Genomic DNA, 8,473 nt, shown 5'->3' on the forward strand with positions numbered 1-8,473 from the left:
CTTATCATGCTGGTATATAGTAGTTTGCGGTTTAGTAAGGAGACATTTGGATTATAGATAAGTGGTTGGATACTGTTTGTTGCTGCTATTGCTTTCTGTGTAATGTGTTTAACGTGATCTGCCCAGGAGAGTTTATTATTTATTATTAGACCGAGATATGTCGCTTTTTTGACTATTGGTATTGGTGTATTGAATAATTTCGGTTTGCAGTTTTGCTGGATTTTCTTTCTTCTTTTCTGTGATATCAGGATTTGTGATTTATCTGCATTTACAGCTGTCTTCCATTTTAGGCACCAGTTTTCTATTTTAGTTAGTTGTTCCTGCAGTTTGATGAGCGCTAGATTTGGGTTGCGTGATTTAATGATGATTCCTGTGTCGTCTGCGTAGTATGCTGTTATGCTATTATAATCTTCTTTATTTATTGGGAAATCATGTGTTTATAGTATGTAGAGTATCGGACCCAGTATGCTGCCCTGAGAAACTCCCGCTGTGATGTTTCTTTTTGATGATTTGAGGTTTTGCAGGCTGACTTGGAAGGTTCTATTGTTTAGGTAACATGAGAGAAGTTTTATGATTCCAGGGGGGAAGTTGAGTTGCATTAATTTAAATGTTATGCCGGTGTGCCAGACCTTGTCAAAGGCTTTGGAGATGTCAATCATTAGAAAAATTATGGCTTCTTTATTAATTAGTGCTCTGCCTGTGTAGTCTATAATTCTGAGTAGCTGTTTGGTGGTATCTAGTTTTTCTCTGAATCCATATTGTTCATCTGGTAGTATATTTAGGTGAGGTTTAATTCTGTTGTAGATAATTTTTTCGAAGATTTTTCCTATTATGCTTAAAAGGCTTATCGGACGGTAGCTTTCAGGGCAGCTTGGGTTTTTGTTTTTCTTCAGAAACAGGATGACTATTGCATTTTTCCATATTGTGGGATAATAGTTGAGTGAAAGACAGCTGTTTATAATATTTGTAATTTTGCTAATATAGTTATGTGGTAGTAGTTTAATCATCAAGTTTGTTATTCCTTCCTCTCCTGGGGCTTTTCTGTTTTTTAGTCTTCGTGTGATATTTAGGATTTCATTATTGTCCGTTGGTTCAATAGATTCGCTGTTGGGGTGTTCTTCGTGAAATTTGTTTACTGCTTCTACTATTGTATTATGGTGGTTCATATCTGCATCTGTATTAGGGGAGAATTGTGTTTGTAAGGAATCGGCAAATACTTCGGCTTTTTCTTTAGTGTCGTAGATGAGTGTAGTCGGTCCTTTGATTGGTCTGTTTATTTGTGGTTCGGTCCTGAAGGTTTTTGCTATTTTCCATATTGATTGATCAGAAGTGCATAGAGAGGCGAGCTTGTTTCTCCAGAGTTGATTTTTAAATTCTTTACTTTGTTTTTTGATTTGCTTGTTTAGTTGTTTCATTTCATTTAGATATATGGGGTCTGCAGTTCTTTGGAATGTTTTTCTATAGTGATTTCTTAGTCTGATGATATTCTTAATTTGTATTGGTAGTTTGTAGTGGTGCGCAATTTTACTTATTTCGGTGGTTGCTGTTTCATATGCTTTATTTATTTCTTGTTGGAGTTGTTGGATATGGTTTTCAATGGTGGGCTCGTCTTCCAGGTTGGGCGAGTTGCTTTTGTCTGCTGCAAGTATTCTTTGGTAGATATTCCAGTCTGTTTTAAGTTTTGGTTTTATATTATGCTGCGTGGATAGTCCTATTGATAGTTGTACTGGTAGATGGTCGAAAGAGAGCTGGTTGAGTGTGTAGGCCACTATGGGTATTTGTAGGTTGGTTATGGCGAAGTCCAGAATGTCGGAGCTGTTGGCGGATATATGTGTTGGGCTGGTTGGTGCTATGACAGTTAAGTTGTTATCCAGAACTAGTTTTCTTAGGTGGGATCCGTTGTTGTTGGTGGTGTTGCAGCCCCATATAGTATGTTTGCTGTTTAAATCTCCTACGACTATTGTTGGTGTGTTTGGTGGGAAGAGAAGTTGAATGTCTTGATCTGTTAGCTGATTTTGTGGCGAGTTGTAGATTCCTGTAATTTTGATGTTTTGATTTTGGTGATTTAGTAATATTGATATTTGTTCATAGCCTCTGTCAGTGGTTTGATTAAAGGTAGTGGTTGTTAGGCTATTTTTTGCTAGTAGAGCAACTCCTCCTCCTCTATAGTTTCTGTCGCATCTATGCACTCTGTAGTTGGCTATTGTAAGATTGATTGTTGGATTTAGATGGGTTTCTGTTATTACGATGATGTCTGGGTTAAATTCAATGATGAAGTTTTTGAATTCATGTTGTTTGTTGATGATTCCATTGGCATTCCAGGTAATGAGGTTGAGAGATGGCTTGGTTGTTGTTCTAATACTCTTCTTCTTCTGTGTCTTCTTGTGCTTGTTGTTTTTCCATGATGTTTGCTGAATGTGTTAAAAAGGCTTTGAAAATTTTCATGCCCCCATCATTCTGCACAAATTCTACAAAGGACTTTAATTCTGCTAGTATTGATCTTGCTTCATTAATTATATCTGTGTTGGCTGTTTGATTGATTGTTTTTAGCTTATCTGCATATGTGGTAAACTGGTTGTTGCTTAGAGAAAATGTTGGTGAATTATTTTTACGTCGGGTTGTTTGGTTGATTGGATGTTTAGAGCATTGTTTAAAGTTGACCGGATGTGGACCGCCACAGTTGGCGCAGGTTGCTGCGGTTTCCCTTGTTTTCTTGCAAAGGTAAGTCAGGTGTTCTTGTCCACATTTTAAGCATTTTGGTGAGTGCCGACAGGATGCCTGCACATGATTGAATTGCTGGCACCTGTGGCACTGAGTGTAATCACGGCGTCCTCTGTAGCTTGTAACAGTCACGACGAGATCCATGAACCGTGTCATATGAAATATTGATTTATTGGAATCTGTTTTTTCTAGGGTGATTACGTGCAGTGGTAGGTTTTGTTGCCCATCTTCTGTATACCTTTTCATCTGCTTTACATTTTTCGCGTAATAGCCATATTGTTCTAAATTTAGTTTAACCTGTTCTGCTGTAATGTCGGTCGGGATGCTTTTTATTGCTACTTTGAGCGATCTTTCTGTATTGAGTTGGAATGTGTGATATTGTACTTCAAGTTGATCCAGTATTTTGATTGCTTTTCTTCTATTTTCGATTTCAATAAAGTGTAGCTTGAGAGCGTCTCCGGTGTACTTTCCTTCAAATCCAGTTATATTTTCTTTCTGTAGGGTTTGTTTTAGCTCTGTCCATGTTATTTTAGGGTCTTTAATTATGAATGGTGGTAATCCGGCACGCATCCGTCTTTGAAGCACAAATTCTCCTTCGTCATCCATCTCTTCCGTGTCTGTGACGTAATTATCATCTTCGCGGCCGTTTCTCACAGGTCCGCAGGCGTTGTTTCTTGCTTCATTAATGACGTTTGCCGGTGGGAGGTAACTTGTGGATGGTTGCGGTGAGGTGGTGCCATCTTGTGGTTTAGAGGAGTTTTTCAGTGTTGTTTGTTTCTTAGTTGTTGTATGTTCTTCATCATCGGAGCTATGGGATCTAATTCTTTTCTGTACTGCGTTTTGGTTTTCTATCGGTTTGTTGATGTTAAGTTGTTTCTGCTCGTTTTTGTTTTTTGTACCTGTCTTTTTCTTATTCTGCTTTTTTGGTGATGATTCTGTTGTTACAGTTTCTGGGATCAGGATTGGTGCTTTCGTATACTGTTTAGACATTTTTTGCAGGTGTTTGTTTGCATTTCGAAGAGTTTCATTTTCTTTTTGTAGATTAGCCACTGTTTCTTTTAGCTGTTGGATTTCTAATAGTAGTTGATTCAAATTGTTGTTCGTTCCCTGGAAGGTACTGATCAGGTTGGTGACCCAAGGGGGCTGTTCACTGTTGTAGTCGGCCATTCTTGCACACTTTGAATTATTTGTTTTGCAGGAAAAAATAAATGTAGTATGAAAATAAAATAAAGTTTTTTCATCTACCTGATGTAGTTGATGTTATTCCAGATGAGTTGATGCTATTATGAAGTGAATGAATGCACAAAATATTTTGGGCTGTTTTAGCTATCACAAACTCTGCGATGCGTGACAAATAAAAATAACTTTCGCACTATCTGTTGCAATAAATCATATGATATCTAAGGTGAAATTATAAGAGTTGCACTTGCACTATGAAATAATGATAATTGTTGTTTCTATTTTAATTCACATGTTGTCATCACAATAAACACAAACACTATTTAATATATCATTCGGCGAAACGCCCACTTTATCTTCACTTTCACTTTGTAAACAAAACTACGTTGATAATTGCTATGAAATAATAATTGCTGTTTCCTTTTTAATTCACATGTTGTAATCACAATAAACACAAACACTATTTAATATATCATTCGGCGAAACGCCCACTTTATCTTCACTTTCACTTTGTAAACAAAACTATGTTGATAATTGCAAGAGCATGAAATACGTACGACTCACTCGAAAGACACGAGTAAAATCCCAACAGCAAATCAAAATGGTCAAATGGTCCAGTCTTAGGATATGTGTCAAAATTTTCCGTTTCACCCATTCCGTTTCTTCCATTTCACCTTAGCTAATTGGCACAGGTGTCGCTAAAATCGCTGATGGTGTAAATATGATATGACGCGTGTTAAGAAAAAAAATGTGTAGCCCACCATTTATATCATTGATATGTCTGTTATAGTCTATATCAGTTATAGGAATTGTTCTCCCTTGTTTTCTAACTATTATTAATTGCTTCATCTGAGGGGATCATTAAGCGGACACTTTAATGATTTTTAATAATTTTTTATTCACGATAGAACTTTGATATTAATCCAAGACAAAGGATGCGTGTCAAAATTTTCAAAAACATATTTATGCTAAAAATATTTATTTAACATTTGCAAATTTTTTTTTCTCCATCCATTTCACCTTAGCTAGTTGGCACAGGTGTCGTTAAAATCAATGATAATATGATATGACGCAGGTTAAGAAAAAAATATCTGTGCTTCCCACATTTCGTGTCTTTTTCTTCTTCTGCACTACGCCCTTTGACAGGCCAAGACCATCCCAATTATTTTTTGCCATCTTGATCTATTCTGTGCTATGGCCTTCCAGTTTGTTATTCCTATTTTATTTACGTCATACAAAAGGTATATATATATATATATATATATATATATATATATATATATATATATATATATATATATATATATATACTATATACCTTGATCGTTTAGGTAGTGGCGGCATCTAGTCAACAATTATTGAACTACTAAACAATTACTTATATATTACAGTTCTTAAAAGTTACTAATGAAGACATATTGCAAATTTAAGTGAATTTAACATAAAATTAAAAATACTAAAAACTATGAACATTTAAAAATAACTTGAAATTTGGAGAAGAAATAATGAAGTGAATTGAACGCCAAATTACGAATTTATTTATCCGTTACGGAATCAAGGTTGAAAAAAGTCAGTTATTGACTTCTGTTTTAATTTCTTAAGATAACACTTATTAATAAAGTCATTTATATGTTCTAAGTTATCTAATGCATCCATAGCATTTTCTTGTTGCATGAGGAAACGATTAATTACTTTCATTGCACATGTCGCCTCATTTAAAGTAACTGGATTTTCTTGTTCAATATCGGACTCTTCATCAGTTGTATCCATGTCGACATCATCATTTTTCGCCGATAGTTCAGCGATTATGTCTTGATCGGTGGTTATATCCGATGTTAGCAAATCTTCGTCTATAGTGGTGTAGTCTTTGAACAAAGGGGCTGATAGAATCCCGCGTTTTTCCGCTTCTTCGATCAAATTAGTCAACGTTTCTGGTTCTGCTTCACTTATTTCTTGAAGATTCATTTCTTTTCCATCTGTGAACCCACCGCACTTGAAACTGTTTATAATTGTTTCAGAAGAAACATTGTTCCAAGCACATTTTAAGTATCTCATTGCGTCTAATAGATTTACAGAAAATGTAATTTTATTATCAAAGCAATGGATCATCTTGCGTACCATTTCTTTTCTGTATTGCACCTTCAAGCTATGAATGATACCTTGATCGCACGGCTGAAGTTTTGCTGTGGTGTTAGGAGGTAAAAAAACACATTTAATCGCTTTTAGTCCGTGAATATCATTATGAGCACTACAATTGTCAAGCATCAAACAAATATTTCTTTTTTCCCGAAATAGTTTCCTGTCCAAGTCTGCTAACCATTTCTTAAAAAGCATTTTATTCATCCAGGCTTTCTTATTTGAAGCATATACAACGGGTAAAGTTTTTAAGTTCTTAAAACAACGTGGGTTCGCTGATTTACCTACGACAAACAAGGGCAATTTTTCGGTCCCATCCATATTACAAGCGACCAAAACAGTAATTCTCTCTTTAGAGCATTTTCCGCCGGAGCATTTTTCTCCTTTAATGCTCAATGTACGGGAGGGCAATGCTTTGAAAAAGAGTCCCGTTTCATCAGCATTGAAAATGTCACGTGGCGCGTAATTTTTCCTAAGAGCAGGCCACTTTTCAGACAAAAATGATTCCACAGTCTCCTTATCTACAGTTGCTTCTTCGCCACAGATTTTATGACACACAATTCCATGACGCTTTTTGAATCGTGTTAACCAACCGTTTGAAGATGCGAAATTTGTCACGCCGAGAGCATCCGCAAAAACTTTTGCTTTTTCTTGCAATACATGACCCGTTAAAGGCAGATTCTGACTCCTTGCTTCACGCACCCATCGCAAAAGCGCTACTTCGATCTCCTCATTTCCCCCTGTTCTCATTCGCTTTCTAGCTGGCTCAAATTGATTGATAGCATATGCGACTTCAATTTTTTCACGATTTTTTATAATCGTAGATAGCGTGCTGTTGGGAATTCCATATTTCGTCGCGATCTCTGTTTTCTTTAATATTCCATCACAAACTTCATTCAAAATTTTTTGTTTAGTCTCTAAGGACAAGGATTGCTGTTTTCGACTCATTTTTACGAAATTTCAAGGGCAACTCAACTGACAGTCGGACTCTACCACGATCATGTGTGCTTATGCACTACTTTCCACCCCCTTCCACGCACGTGCAAAGAACATTCCGAAACAGAATAGCAGCAACCAATCAAAAGAGATAATTATGGAAGGATGGGACCTCGATTCGAGGGTAGGAGTAGAAATTTCAAAACACTAATTCCAAACTCTTGTAAAAGAAGAAATTTTGACTTGGAGTGAAAAAAATTCTTTTCGTCTTAAGCGGTATTTTGCGATTTGGGTTTCGCGTTAAAAGAATTAATTAACACTATTCTTCAGACTCGATCGACGGGACCTAACAATTATTTCGCGTTAAGCGAAATTTCGTGATAAGCGATTTCGCGTTAACGGGGTTTGACTGTATATATATATATATATATATATATATATATATATATATATATATATATATATATATATATATATATATATATATATATATATACACAGAGAGAGAGAGAGAGTAAAAAAGTAGTGTAAAAAAATAGAAATTTATTTTATTGTTAATTCTTTGATAATTCCAATCAATCCAAAACTCTAACTGAAATTTTCTTTGCCTTCCATATATTTAACTTATGTCCAAATTAACTTTATTATTATTATTATTAATTAATTAATTAAAATCGTGTACTATCAAAAATAATTGATTTAATAAAAATGTTCCTCATCACCCTTCTTATCTTTATCCGAATTAAAGAAACCAGTAAATAACTTAAAAAGCAGAAAATCAATAATCCAATAAAGAAAATAAATAAATAAATAAAAAAAACTATCAAAGTACGACAAATCACTGTTGAGAAGTGATTATTATCGTTTACTCTTATTCTTAAAGACTCATTATGAGTTACTTGAGTTACTCACTATGAGTTATGTATTAAATTTGAAAAAGGTAATTAAAGATATTAGTTGTATGTGGACTGGTTGACGTTAGACTAGGCTACTATGCTGTACTTAGCGTTAATACTGTACTTTCTAACTTTTTCATTTGGTTTATTGATAACGTTAATCTAGTGTACTGTTATATCTTCTTTTAAATATAGGGTAAAGTATTTAAATAAAATTACAGCACATTAAATGAAACCAATGTAAGGTGTAGTACTTCTTAACATTACAACCATTATTAGTGCATGCTTAAAATGCGTTTGGTTGTCTAAGTATAGAACCTTTTTTACCTGAATCATGTCTTTGGGGGGGGGGGATGGAGGTCAATCCCATTTACTCAGTACCATGTTTGCATTTGTAATTAAACAGTTGTGTTTTATTTTTAAACTTAACTTATTAATGCCTACCCCCCAAAAGTGGTCTCTGATGTAGCTTTAGTTGATTAAAAAATCGATTATTAGAAATATTTCATAGCAATAAAACTGGTTTTGATTTTATTGCTATGAAATATTTCTCTTCTTAATTCTTAATCTTCTGAGGATTTGAAAGGTTTCAATCTCTACCTTTT

The sequence above is a fragment of the Parasteatoda tepidariorum genome, chromosome 6, assembly GCF_982258835.1.
Source record: "Parasteatoda tepidariorum strain Cologne lab strain chromosome 6, Ptep-v5.0, whole genome shotgun sequence".
NCBI classification, from domain to species: Eukaryota; Metazoa; Arthropoda; class Arachnida; order Araneae; family Theridiidae; genus Parasteatoda; species Parasteatoda tepidariorum.